The sequence below is a fragment of the Phalacrocorax aristotelis genome, chromosome 14 (genome assembly GCF_949628215.1).
Source record: "Phalacrocorax aristotelis chromosome 14, bGulAri2.1, whole genome shotgun sequence".
Lineage (NCBI taxonomy): Eukaryota > Metazoa > Chordata > Aves > Suliformes > Phalacrocoracidae > Phalacrocorax > Phalacrocorax aristotelis.
In genome coordinates, this window is record NC_134289.1 from 5,831,978 (window position 1) to 5,847,319 (window position 15,342).

Here is a 15,342-nt window from a genome sequence, read left to right on the forward strand (position 1 = left end):
TAATGTGCTTCAGGACAAGTATGAATTCACTACGGTAAAACAGTCAAGCTCCCTCTTCATGGTTCTCACCTGAGTGTAAGAAAAAGGCTTTGAATTTTTCCATTTTTGATCAAGACTAAAGGCTTGATATATGTGTCACTGAGGATGCAAAGTTTGCTTCTGCTGTATAGCTTTCATCAGTCATCAGTTTAATGATCCGCCTGAAAGTTCTGTCAAAGCCATCATATGACTTTGCCCTTGCTGCGCATATCCTTTACTGTCTGCTGCTCTTTCTTTTAACCTGTTTGTCTTCAGTAACATTATATAACTGTAATTTCAACAATGTAGAGACGTATTTTGTGAAGAAGTAGGGTGTTTTGGTTTTAGTCCTGCTGCTTATTGAAATACATGTTTTAGATGAAACTAAGGACAAGATCTGTTCACAGCATTTAAGATGTAAGCATATCATAGATTATGCTGGCAAAGTAAACCCCTTTTTTCTTTAATGTCAGGTCTTCCCTGGGAAATCCTAGCACTGTTTACCATTTAATCATCATTGAACTAGCGTGCTTCTAGAATTTTCTTAATTGACTTCAGAAATTTCTATGCATAATAGCAGTAAGTAATTTCTATCTCAGTACTTTTTATGGACTTAGGGATTTTTTTCGCTATACACATTATTTTGGGTTTATTGACATTAAATGGAGTGTGTTTTATCGACTGATCATTTGGTACTGTGATAGCCATCTTCAGTTCTTTGTTGTCAACTTTGACTACCCTAAATGAGAAAAGACACAATAGTTGCCTCCTTTGTTACTTTAGTACTCTCATTTTATATTATTTCTGGAAGTATTGAATCACACCATTTCAGAGCCAGTCCCTGTGGAACCACTGGCTTACATAATTGTGAAAACTGTCTGCTTGTTTCTGTCCCTCGTTTTGTGTTTTGTAAGGAGTAAGTAACACCTAGGAAAGTCTGTCATCAGATACCATGGCATCTCAGAGTTGTCCAGGAATAGTAGTTGCAAGACCATTTTGAAAGCCTTTTGGAAATCCAGTCTATAGTTATAGAATGAATCGCTTATCCCACTGTTCGCTGGTGTCTTTAAAAATCTCCAGTTTTTGATACATGGCTATCTACTCTACAAAGCTATTTTGACTCTTCTTAATTACATCATATTCAGCGCTCTCTCTCTGTTCTATTTTATATAGAAGTTCCTACCAGTTTGCCCAATGGATATATATATTTCTGTTTCCCCTGATTCCTACCAAACGCCTTAAAAGATATCACCATAGTAATCAATTTTCCTTACTCTGTTGTCAAGGTTAATACAACTTGATATGTTACATGTCACAACTAGTAGTTCAACAATTTGTTTTCAGTTTCCTTTAGAGGAATGCCCTGTTCCTGGAAATTTGTTGATGCTCACTGTATCCATTTTGTTTTAACTGAAAATCTAATGTTGTGTCCTACCTCCCTTTGATACCCATACCCTTGCCCCCAAAGTAGCAGACAGTCCCTGATACACTGATCTAAATGCAAATTACTCTGCTGACACTGATTTCTTAGACTCAAGGGCAAACATTATAATGGTGTTACACTTCTTAGATACTTGATGCATTCTTAGGGCCTGCTTGTTTAGGTATGCCATATCCTAGCCACCAAATATGTTCATGTATCACATGCTGATTTTGGGAAACCATTTTGGCAAGTGCTCCCATCAAAACCTACGCTTTCAAACTAGCATTTTCTAAGTCAAGATTTTATCTACCTGTTACTAAGGTTAGTGGTGAACTGCTTGCAGAGCTGTAGAGGATAAGAGAATTGAGATGTGTGAAGTCAGTGAATAGGCAGGACTAAGGAGCTAGGTGGTGTAGTTCAGCAGTGGTCTTACTCATTTCGATTATTCAAAGTTTGCATCCACAAACTGAAACTTCATATAGAAACCTTGCTCACTTTTTACTGAATTTCAGTAAGTTGTTGCTGAAATCTAGTTATCTGCAAGATTTGTTTCTCATCACAAGGTTTGCAAACTACTGGCATCCTGTTCCAGAGTTCTGAAGGCTGATGTATTTGGAATTCACTTTGTATTTGATCTGGCTGAGTTCACATTTGGCAGCCTTTGGAGCATGGTCTAAGATGCATGGGTTTGATGCAGATTGGGATTAATTTTTTGTGTGTTTATTTCCTAACAGCTTGGTTGGTAATAGCTTTCCAGCTGCAGCTGTGGCAGTAGCTTTTAATGGTTTTGTGCAGCTTTGCAGGAATTGATTTGCTTGCTTTTTGTAATGAGGCCTACTGGAAACATACACAAGTGTTCTGAAAAATGGTATCTAAATAAGCACAGCCAAATGATAAGGGAAGATTTTTGATCAGTGGCACTAATTGTTTAAAGTGACGATGCTCCTGTGGTGCAGAATGTCAGGCTTTCTGTTTCTAGGATATGATACGAAATCTGCATCTGGGAGAGCAGGTTCCAGTTGTGTTGTGCTTCTGAATCTTCTGGGATGTGCTTTTGCTACTGCAAGTTAGACAACCAGGCTAGTGTGCAGCATGTCAAACCCATATTTTCTTTAAAAATGAAACTTGAGGAAACAGATATACATACTTGCACAAGATGAGCAAAAGCTGTTTGTTGAATGTGATGTGTTCCCTTAAGGTCCCCCCTTGTGAACTTGATAACAAGCGGTGGGATACTAATGAGGTTTTCTTGATGATAAGAAGGCAGCCTACCCTTCTGAACCTCCAGCAGCTGGACAGGACATGTGCCTGTTTGCTACAAAGCTGGGAATCCTTAGCTCGTGGCAGGGGGTGGCGTGGTGAGTGCAAAATCAAGGAATGTGCCTCATTGAATTAATGGGTTGCACAAACTCTGACTTATGTGTCCAGACTTCTATTGCCAATAAGTTTAGCAGGTACTTTATATTTGGTCCCAGAAATGCAGTGCATGGTGGTGTAAAAAAACCTTAAAAACAAAAACAAACCTTAACCCCTCTAAAACCCAAAAATGCCCAAAACAACATTTCTCCCCCACCCCTGCAGCAAAAATGATACCAACTTACACTTCAGCGGAAACACTGATCTAATGAAAAGCCAACTTCTCTTTCTGCAAGTTTGATACTTGGAGAGGTTACTATTTTCAAGAGTAAACAATGTAATTTGTAGATGAAGTAATGCTTCTACCAGGAAAATTGAAAAATTTATTACAGCTTAGAATTTATTATTTTTGTAGGGAGACTTTGGAGTTTCCTACCCTAAATTATCTCTTGTCAATTAATGTTTTCCATCTGTTAACATTTGCCCTATCTGTAGGTTGGCTATTGTGTTAAACAGAAGTACTGGGTGTTCATCAGATGTTCAGTATAGCAGATACAAAGCTGTTACAAGAGAATATTATCATAAACACAGTGTTTTCACCTGAACAATTATCTTAGAGTGACAGATGGCTATTATCTTTTGATAATATTTTATAGACATAAATGAAATAGCTACCATTTAACATAATACGGTCTGCTTTGTTGCACACATTGTAAAACAGGTAATGCAAAAGGTCTCCAATTATACACCACTAATCTAGCAGAAGGGAATAGATGATAAATTTTCATGTTTGTTAATTTCCACCACCCCCCCAGGAAATGAAGTGTTTTGAAGGTGATAAATTGACCAAATCCTCCAGCTGATCCAAAGACAGACATTGAGTATTCCCTAGTAATTGCAAATTTCTTTTATGCTCTTTGGTCCAGACTAGGAAGAATGCCAGCTCTTCATTCTATAGCATCTGCCCTGAAATTATTAACTAGGATATCAGCTATGCATTGATTTTTAAGATACGTACTGTGAACTGTTTCCCTGTAATCTATCTAGTTATTCCACTGTTCAAAGGACTTTCATTTTCAGTGAGATAAGACTGGAGCTCAGTGAAAAGCTCTGTGTAATTCCTGGCATAAACTAATTCCTTTAGATAATCCGTTATTCAGAAAACATTGCTTTTACCATTTAGACCTAAGGATTTATGGTTTATCAAGGCCTTTCTGAGTTTTTAAGAGATATTTTCATGAAGTTAGATAATATTTTAGCTAGATTTGGATTTTGAATGCAGAATTTAGAAAGCAACAACAAATTTTCGATTTCCCAGCCATAGAAGGGCAGAAAACAGATTTATTTATGCCCTGTTTAGGGCCAACTCATATTTCACCTAAGGCAATAAAACTGCAGACTTCAGCTCTTCTCTTTTGGCAGAACAAATGATATGGAAAATTGAATCTCTACTTTCATAGCACTGAGAAGACGAGTCTTTTTTTTTTTTTTTTTTTTATTTTTTTTAGCCTCTATCTGCTTTACTTCATCAGCTGTGTAAGCAACTCTGCCTTCAAAGGGGCAAGTGGGGCACAAAAGACCAAACAAAAGGCTTGTGGAGCATTTTGTGTATGACACACAGTCTTCTGCTCATACACTGAAGGAGAATCCTGTTTTGTAGTTAAGGATTCTCCCCCAGACAGTTCTAGTAGACTGCTGAAAAGCTGATGGGAATGGAGAAACAAAAACATAAAAATTCCAAAGAAAAGTCTCTCCCCTTTTGTAGTTTATCTACTGGAGAAAGAAGCCTCCAAGAATTTTTACCTGAGGTTTACAAAGGTGACAGAAGGGGAAACTGTCTCCTGTATGTTTTTGAGAGGGTATGTTCTGAGGAGAACAATAATAAGTGCTTTTGTTGGGAACTGCTGTGTAAATGAAGGGAACACACCCAGACTGAGTATACAGAAAATGGTTTTCCTGTGTATTTTATGAACTGGATGCCACACACTAAGGAAAATATGACATGATTTTGCAAGCAATTCTCCATTATCCAGCAGCTAAAGGAAAGAGTAAAAAGTAATTATGTCTAAGATGACCAACTGAGAAGAAAAGTTGAAGTTAAGGCTGACAGTTGGTGGCAAATGTTCTGAACAATTTTATTACCAAATCTGTAAAAGGACTTGCTGATGCAGGGAAGACGTATTTCAGTAATTTGTGGAGCCTGGATATGTCAGCCATAGCCCATTCTTTTTTTGGGTGGTAGTTCTTACCATTTTTTCCCTCTATGTCACAGAGTCATAAAATCATTCTGGTCGGAAGGGACCTCAACGTCTAGTCCATCGTACTGCTCACAGCTGGGCCCACAGTGAATTCAGACTAAGAACAGAGATTTTACAGCCTCTCTGAGTAACTGTTCATTGTTTGGGTGAACCTCATTATCCTTGAAGTGAGGGTTTTGGGTTTTTTTTCTCCACCCCCTTCCTTCAGATCCTCACCTGTTTCATTTTGACTGTTATCTATCATTCACCAGCCTCACACCTCAGTGAAAGACTGGTGTCAGTTAACCTACTAATGCAGAGTTAAGGTTACTTGGCAATGTTCTTCTCACAAGCTGCGTTCACTAAAACTGAAATTTTTAGAAAGTGGTATATGAGATGAGGGATGCCTGCTAATTAACTCATGTCGTCTTGGACCTGTCTGGAAGCAATTTCTGTATTAGGTGTAAATGTATTTAAATAGTGGAGGCACTTTTTTGAGAAGTTTAGCAACACTGAGTGTATAATGCAGGTCCAGTGAAGTACCAGTCGCTGTGGAAGAGGAAGGGGGGGCATTTGCCAGTCCCCTCATTTGTGATCAGATGTAAGAGTTGTACATGTACCACAAGAATTCTGATATAAAAAACATAATGTCGAAGTATCAGTCTGTCTGCGGTAGTTGAGACATAAAAAGGTCTTCTAGTCCAGTACTGCCTAGTCTAGGCCAAATGGCCTTCTAGTCAGTGTTAACTCTTAGGAGTTACCATGGTCAAATTGAAGTTGAAGGACTTTATTCCCTTGTACATCAAGAAGCTGCTTGAATTTGTTTGTTGGGAAGGTAAATCACACTCTTTGAAAAATTTTACTGTATGTCAGTGTGCTGGTTTTGGCTGGGATAGAGTTAATTCTCTTCACTGTATCTGGTAAAGTGCCAACGGCACAGCGATGCTTTAGTTGCTGTTAAGTACTGGCTCAGCATGGCTAAGTAGTGCCTCTAGTAGCCAGGGACTGTTCCAGCTTCCCATGCTCTGCCAGGTGGGCAGGAGGCCGGGAGGGGCGGGGCCACAGCCAAGACAGCTGACCCCGACTGGCCAATGGGATGTTCATTCTGTACCATGTGACGCCATGACCAGTACATTAACTGGGGCAGTTGGCGCGTGGGGGGGTGGTTGCGGCTGGGGACTGGTGGGATCGGGTCGGCGGGGGGTGAGCGGCTGCTCATGTGCGGTTTGTTCTGGTTGTTCATTCCCCCTTCCCCCCGTCCCGGGTTTTGTGTCTCTCTCATTGTTTTCCTTTTCATTGCATTATTATTGATGCTGTTTTTATTATTATTTTAATTATTAAACTGCTCTTATCTCAACCCACGAGCTTTCTCCCTTTTTCCCTTCTGATTTTCTCCCTCATCCCACCGATGGGGGAGTGAGCGAGCAGCCGGGTAGGGCTGAGTTGTGGGCTGGGGCTAAACTACAACAGCTACTTGGGGGAAGAGTTCTCCTTTAGGAGAGAATTATTATAGTTATCTAGGTTCACAGCTTAGACATTGTTAGTCTGAGTAAAACTTGCTATGTACATTCTGGAAGTTAGCAGCAGTTGGGAAGGGGAGGCATACTGCAGACATGATTTGTGCTTATGGTGATTTCCAGGGATTACACAAGAATGCTGTATTTCTTCACCCTCATTGTTTCCTCTTTCGTGTCCTGCTACCATTTCCAATTCATTATTTTTTCCTTCTTGTTGTACAAAGTCAGTATCATAGTACAGAGTACTGACACATAAAAATTCTTTGTTGCCCTGTACATTGTCATGGGTAATGGGAATATGAACCATCTCCTGTAATTTTTAGAATAAAAACAGAGCTAAGCATTCTAAGCTTTTTATAGCCCAGAGAGGGAAATGGTCACCTCTAAGGCCAAAGCCAGTTGAACACATTTGCACGTGTACATAGAGGATAAAGTGGGTTGTCCCTAAAACATAATTTCTTTCAGCTGATGTAACAAGGGTGTGTTTAAGATGACTAGGCCAAATGAAGAGGCTAGAGGCAAGTTGCATGAGCGCACGTCACCTGTGCGTGTTTCTGAAGGAAAGTGTTTCCTTGCTCCTAGAGCCCAGTAGACAACTGGAGTATGTAGATAGAGAAGTGAACCCTACACAGCTGGGTATGCTCGTGTGTCTGCTATTTGTGGCTTCGTTTTATCTCTTGCCCATCCAGGTGTCTATGCTTCTGGTCTGCTTTTCTCTGCTTTTCCTCTCTCCACATCCTTATCTAGACATCAGGATGGTCTGTGTGCTTTTACAGTGTACTTGCTCATTTTCAGAGATCTCAGAGCCTTGTTCATGTAAAGCTCTAGGAAAGAAGAGAGACTTAAACATGCCGAGAATTTAAGACTGTGCTTCCTGAATTTCCCCAAGATCCTGGAATGTATCTGGATGCTGAATGGGGAAGCTGACAATCCAGGAACCTGTCTGTAGGCTGAATGTTGTGCCCAAGAAATTGAGGGCAAGGATTGAAGCACAAGCAGTTAGCATCTCAAACCTACCAGATCTTACTTTAATCATGTTAAAATGAATGAAGGAAAGAAATACAACTCTGGAAAGGATTAATATTGCTATAAGGTTCTCACTCATGCAGGGAGAGACATTTTCTGTAATCTGAAACCTTCATTAGCCAATTAAACTGATCGTTTTGGGCTGCCAACTCTTTAATTAATAGACCCTCACTTCAAGAAACTTTCTTATTTTCAGACATTATTTTTGGTGGTGATGTGGTGGGGGAGTTGGGGGGGGGGTTGGTGGTTTGTTTTTCTTTTTCCTTTTCAGCTTTCTTGAGTTTAAAAGCTAACATCTTGGAATCATTTGTGAATATGTGAATGAAAATGAACCTTAAGGGGAGGCTGCCAACTCAGTCAATCCTTTTTTCACCCTAAGGTAAAATCTGAAAGAAATATACACTTCAGTTAGTATTGTCTGTGAACAAAACAGAAGTTAATGTTTGAGGTTACAGGTTGAAGTTTCTGAGAACATAAACAAGAAATTAATTAGACAATTCGAAGTGTCGCTTCCCTTTTCCTTCAAAAGTAATCCATGGGGACTTGCACAGATAGTGATAGATCCTGAAGAGCTTTCAGTTACTTGCCTAGGGGTGTGCCTTTATGCCATCCCTTCTTCTCTCTGCCCACATTCATCTTCATTTTGCATCCCTATTCCCCTGTTGTCTTGAGGCTTTTGTTGTGCAGGCTCCAGTTCACTGTTTGAGGTAGCCACCATATTTTTGTGCATATGTCCCATGATACTGGGCAGTCTTAGATTCTGCCTTTCCCCAAGTTAGCTCACTCTTCCCTGGAAGTCTCTAGCACACTTATAGGCATGCTGTTCTTCAGGAAAAATTTTCTTTGCAGCCTAGTACACATTAACATGAGGCATACCTATTAACTCAGGAGGCTTTTCATGTATGTGCTTTCCAAATTCTCTCTCTCTTGGCATCACAATTCCCATTTCAGGAAGAGATTGTAGTTGTGGCAGACTTTCTCAGTGTTGTTTAATAGTAATAATAATTTATTTTATCTAGCACCTGAAAACAAACATTTGCACATGTTTCTCTGCATCAGTTCATTGTCTCTGCAGGCAATTTGTTCAAGTGTTACACCATGCTCATAATGAAGAATTTCTTTCCCCCATTACATCAAGTCCTAAGTTTCCTTTGCTTCAACTTCTGACCAATTGCCTGTTGGTGCGTTTGTCCAGCTTGTCAAGGTTGCTCTGATTGGCAGCCCTGTTCCCCAGAGTACCAGCCAGCCAGTCTTCCAAGCCCATGTCTCCACCAGACTTGCTGAGGATGCATTCTTTGTCATTGCCCAAGAGTTTAATGAAGAAGTTAAAGAGTATCAGCCTCAGCATGGACTCTTCCTGAAGAGCAGCTGTCCTAACTAGCCTCTGGTTTGACTTTGACCACTCCTCTGTGAGCCTGATGTCTGACTGCTGCTTTATCCACCTTGTTGTTCACCCACCCAGCTGCCCTCACGCTAGCTTTTCTGTAAGGAGGCTGTGGGAGACTGTTCTTGAAATAAGCAATAACCAGTGCACTCCACTCATCTACAGAGCCAGTCCTTCATCATTGAAAGGATCAGTCTGGGCATGCTTGATTTAGAAACATCATCTTCCTGTCCTTCATATGCCTGGAGATGCCTGCCGTGAGGTCTTGTTCCATAATTTTTCCAGGAACTGAGGTGAAGCCTTAGCCTGTAGCTTTCTGGATCCTCCTCCTTGCCTTTTTTTTAGGGTGGACATAACAACAGGCATTTATGTGCATTTTATATTATAGCTGAATGTGTCTAAAAATGGAGTGTTTTGGAAGCACCATGCGTGCATTTGAGTAAATACCAGACCATTGTGAACCCTGCCTCTCAGTACCACTCTTGGTCCAAGAGAGAATAACAGTATTTGTTGGCTGTATTAGCAACAAATTACATTAGAAATTATCATCTAGTTTCTTAGTTTTGGCAGATAAAATATATTTTGTTAATACAATCAAAGAACGATGCATATATTTTTCCTTGTTCTGAGTAAGTCTTTTTCTCCACTTCTTTATTAATTTAAAAATTCTTCTACTGAAGTTGCCAGGGACTTAGAACATTGATTACCAGTGATTTCTTTTTTGAATAGTGACTAAGGCACTGTCTTGCTTGTAGATTGTAGATATTACATTAAAAGAGACCCAAGTGCCAAGAAAATCTATAAGATTGCTCATGGAGATACAGCCTTGAGTAGTCTCTGAATTTCAGTATGTAGGAAAAAGGTGGGAATTAAATGCAACTTCTTTTTTTGTCTGAATACAGTGAGTGATAACAGGGAATTGTATACCGGGACTTGCACTCTCCACTTACTGGTCTTACTCCCTTAACTTTGGCAGGAGAAGTTGCTAAATCTAAGTGTGGATATTATTAATAATTATTTTCTTTCAAATATCTTTTGGGGTTCACCAAAGCATTATGAGTCTGCGGGAGTGTGTTTTTGCCATACTAGGTAGTGCCATTATTGGAGAACTTGGAATCCTTTTCTGAGCAGCACTATAAGGTACCTTGTCCAGGGAACAGGAGTGGTCTGAATGGATGAAGTTTCTTTGCTTCCCATTTTATCCGGCCAAGAGATAGTAAAAGATATAAATAATTTTGGTCAGGCTAAACTATCACTGCATACATTTCTCCATTTAATTTTATGGTTTAGGGCTTGCAGGAAAGTACGGAAGGTATGTTCTGTTTTCCATCTTGTCTTCAGGAGTCCAAACAAATTGAGTTTTCTAATGCTTCATATACTATATTTCTTAAATACCTAATAATTATTTTTTTCTGTAATGTCTCCATTTGATCCAAACTTTTCTTGAATTGATAGAATAATCTTTAATAAAAAGTGCTTAAACTGAGGCCTTACCAGTGCCAAGTGGAGAAGGGCATCACCTGTCTTTCTTCAGACGATGTGCAAAGAGTCAGCTATTGATTTTGTTCCAGAGACAGTCTGGGTCATGGCTTTGTCAAAGACAGGTTTATTATCCAGTGGTTAGCTCAGCTGAGATACGATTTTTGGCCACTACAACTAACACCAAGATCCCAAAGGAAGATCAGAAGGTACAGTGCATCACTTGTGATAATTGCTGTGGTGACGGTGGCAATCTGACATTTCCTTTAAACATCTATCAATCCAGTGTTACAATTAACTTTTACACTAGACACTCTGACTCATGACAAAGAGATGGTACTTCATCCTAATCTTCCTTTTCTGCTTTGGAAAGTAGGATGCTTGGATGAAAATCAAAAGTTGATCTAATGCATTTTGTATGGGAGTAGGAAGCATGTGTAAGAAAGATACAGGTTAAAGCAATCTCAGCTGCACTGTGAACGGTGCTGATTTCTTTCCTTTTCCATTAGATGTGCTAAGGCAAATATAGAAGCTTGTTTGTGCCTTGGGAAAATTAAGTTAAGCAATGTTTTATTGATTGCGAAGTACCTCATCTGGGAAGAGCTTCAGAACATAGTGAGAGACTGTGTGTTTGTTGGCAATGGATATTCAGAAACCAGAAACTATACCGCTGTATAATACCAGTGTGTGAGGACAAGGTCATTTATGCTCACTGAGTGCACGTATTGTCTGTGCATTCTGTCACATTGACAAGAGCTTGTGAGTTTTTGACACAAGTATGGCATTTGTCAAGTTGTGACATGTAAGGGGTCAGCTGAGAACATACAGATGTAGCAAGAAATGATGTTGCACATCTTTGCTAGTACAAGGTGGATGGTCAATATACAGTTAAATTCTGCGTCCATCTTTGTCTTCCTTCAAACACAGTAACTGAAAGGATGTGTCACACTCTAATTTATATTCCCTGATATTATTATGGGCTTCAATAGTTACAATCTAAAATGACTTAAAAGTAGTCTTACCAGTTTGGAAGGAAGCAGGTACTTGGGATCTGAGGCTACAACATACAGGTCTAATTGTATTTCTGTTGAGCATCTGGCCTCAAGTTTGCTTTTCCTTTCTCTGTGAACGTGTTGGTTTTGACATCTCTTAGTGGGGTTTGGAAACTGCGGTCTTTCCATTGTGTGTTCCGTTGATACAGTATTTCCATTAGGCCACATGCAATTTTTTAAAATTTATTTACTTGAGATTCATATCACATAAGGTAAGCAGTTAACTATGTTTTTCCATCATGGAGATTTCACTTGGTAGATATCAGAAGAGCCCTGCCTTTCTATTTACACAGGACTGAGCCCTTTAGTTGTTATTGCTGAACAGGTAAAAGGCAGTGTATTCTTCACACAAAGGCCCTTAAAATGAAGGTTGTGCTACCCACTTCTGTAATTATCTCTGTTAACACTTGGACAATATTAAACCTAAAGCAATGGTGACCTACACTACTTCATTTTAGCCATAACTATGGCAGCGGAAGTAGGGTTTTGTTAGTCCTCTCCTCCTGCATTCTGTGCATGTCAGCCCTCTCCTTCCTTCAGTGCTTCAGCCTTTTTCAGCCTTGCGCAAAATTACAAACTTGTTTGTTTGGAAGCCTCCCACTGTGGAAAGCACACAGGGAGATATGCTTGAAAAAAGGAAGAGGAGATATTAACCTGTACAGCACAGGGTAGTTCCTCAAACGTCTTTGTTCATCATGTAATTCGCCTCTTTCTTTCACAGTTCATGTGTTGTTTGGCATAGGTGGAATTGAAATAGTTGCCAGTCCTCTCATTGCCCTACTTCTGTGCGGGTGATAGTCCACGGGCGTAGTTAAAGAATATGCATGGACTGAACAAACAGTGCTAACAAAGTCACCGCTATTAAACTTTTCTATTTTTCTGCTGACCTTGGAGATTGGTGACATGTGCCTTAAAGGATACAGATATTCCGTATTCACAGCGGCGTTCTGTGGTGTAACAGTTTCACAAACTGAACCAAAGCTTATAATTTTTTGCATAGGCAGAATCCCAAGATGCTCATGCCAGATGCAGTTAAGTAATTCAGTATTACCTAATGGTGTGTTTTGTCTGTCTGAATTACTATGGCTATCCAGTTTGTTTTGTAACATAAAATCTAATTTAATACTGACATAGTGAATGGCAGTCATGTGAGTTAACAAGAAACATGTAAGCTCTGAGTTATTTCATGGCTTAGTGCAAGAGAAGTTTTATAATGGTACTTTTGAAGATACAGCAAATCTGTTACCTTCACATCTGTGTTTAATGTTCTTGTGTTACATTTTCTGAGACACAGCAGAATTTAGGTCTGTGTAGTAAAGGAAATTCAATAACAAAACTAAAACGGAAACTTTTATGATGTGTTTAAGCTTTAAAACCCTAAATGTATTATTTTATAAATTATATTTTATGGTGTTACCTTCTATACCATAAGTAATGAAAAAGGGCAATGAAGCTGGTGAAGGGTCTAGAGCACAAGTCTGATGAGGAGCAGCTGAGGGTGTTTAGCCTGGAGAAGAGGAGGCTGAGGGGAGACCTTACTGCTCTCTACAGCTACCACAAAGGAGGTTGTAGCGAAGTGGGTGTCGGTCTCTTCTCCAAAGTTACTGGTGATAGGACGAGAGGAAATGGCCTCAACTTGCACCAGGAGAGGTTTAGATTGGCCATTAGGAAAAATTACTTCACTGAAAGGGTTGTCCGTGGTTGGACCAGGCTGCCCAGAGACTCACCATCCCCGGAGGTATTTAAAAAGACGTGTATATGTGGTGCTTAGGGACATGGTTTAGTGGTGGAGTTGGCAGTGTTAGATTAGTGGCTGGAGTCTATGATCTTAAAGGTCTTTTCCAACCTATACGATTCTGTGTATCTGTGTAAAATTTTATATTTACATAAGTTTGCCTGAAAAACTAGAATCTGCCCTTCACTATTGGTGCTACATATGGGAATCCTACCGTACCACATACCTGTTCTCTCTAAATCTTGACGTTACTGATACTGTCTTCTAGCTTGATCTGAGTCCTTACTCAGGTCTGTTACCCATTGGTTTTATGACCAGTATTTTCTCCTTTGTCTTCATCCTCCTTCCTGCTGATGTTCTTTTTGCCATTACTATATATTTGAGTATCAGAAAACAGTTTGTTAAGCACAAATACAGCTTTACTATTGCCATTTGAAAAATGTTGAGAGAATGGAAGATCAGAAAGACAGAAGGGCAATAATTAGTAAGAAGAATTAAATAATTCTTCTTTGCCTGGCACCCTTCTGCATTTGTCTACATTTTCATTTCTGACCCTGTCAACCCAACAGTTGCTTCCATCAGTCTTTAAGCAACCGCTTTTTTTCTTGTGCTTTCCTCTAGCCAAATCTTTCAGGCTTTTTAACTGTTAGTGGTATGCACAGGTGACTTGGAAATGCTGATGTGCCGTGCTCATGTTCTATTTGTGTGTGTTATAAAAATTTCGCTTTTCTGGCTGTCTTAAACACAAATTGACATCAAACTCCCTTCAGCCAGATCATTAAATCACATAGAGCTGAGTGAAATAGCAAAGAAAGGTACAAGGTAAGTGTGTCTTCTGTACTGAGTGTTTGGTGCCTTTTAGTGTGGAAGTATGTCAAGCAGCTGAATTTGTCTCTGCCTCCCTTTAAAAAAAACCAGTCTGTCGAAGAGGAAACGGCAAAAGCGACTTTGCAGTTCTACCTGCATTGGAGGTGACTGCCAGCTATAAACATGTTTCATCCGTAAGGAAGACAGAGCCAGCTTATTTCAACTCCCATGCTTAGCAGAGACACCACTGGGTACCTCTTTGGTTAACCATATAACACACACTTCTTCAGCTCCCAGGTGTTTATCTTACTTTATCAAATATTGAAGAAGCCCTGTGAATGTTAAATATTGTCTGTATTCAGAACATAGTAATTACTATGGTACATACATAGAAAAAGAGTCCTGTTTTATTGCACCTTTCAGCCCTTTAGTAATGGAATGATTTTACGCTTTTTTTTTTTTTTGTGTTAAAGCTTTTTACTAGGAGTATCATCTTTAACCCATTCAATCTGTCATCCAGGAACTGGTGTCTAAGAGGTGTTTTAACTAACGATGGTTCTGTGTCATTATGTGTTTCACATAGATCAATGACATTTTCCCACCTGTTCCCAAATGTCGTGTTGTTTTGTGCCAGAAATGTAAAATTTTGAGTGTATGTGTATTTGGACAGGCAGAAGGTGGCTATAATGTGTATATGTTCTAAACAATAAAGTCAAAATGGGTAGGCTTTGGATACATGGCAAATCATTTAACTAGTGTTGACAGTAAACCAGTTGCCACACTGTAGAAAAAGTGAAGAAAACGAGAATATCGTCATTTCCTCAACATGGCTTTGAATCTATGAGGTGATGATGAATTCTAAAGAGGGAAATTCTAATAAAGAAAAAAAATATGGTAGGAATGAAAGCATGATGATAGAAAGGACATATCCTGTCATTAGGAGATGACCGAGATGGCTGAAGGGGACGAGTATTGTATGGCAAGAGGGCACAATGAAAACAGCCGTAGCAGGAAAGCCAGTGCTGCATAATTGTATTATATATTGATAAGTGATACTGTATGTATGTGTATATAGATACATATTTGCACATATTTAAATGTCACCAATAGTATATAAACCAATAATGCACATAGTAATACAGTTGATATATTACTATAAGAAGAAATGTGGATTGTATAAAAATAGGGCATCACTGTACATTTTGTAATAATGATGCATATTGCAGTAATTTATTAAGTAATACTGTAATTTTAGTAACAGGCAAAAATACTGCTTTTTATATTTGCAGAATAATTTGATGTAGCATG

At 39.3% G+C, this 15,342-nt stretch overlaps 1 protein-coding gene across 10 annotated transcripts in view; it reads left to right on the forward strand.

Annotated features, from left to right (window-relative positions):
* CTNNA3 (catenin alpha 3) overlaps window positions 1-15,342 on the forward strand; it is a 562,887-nt gene that overhangs the window by 411,399 nt on the left and 136,146 nt on the right. The window lies entirely within an intron of this gene.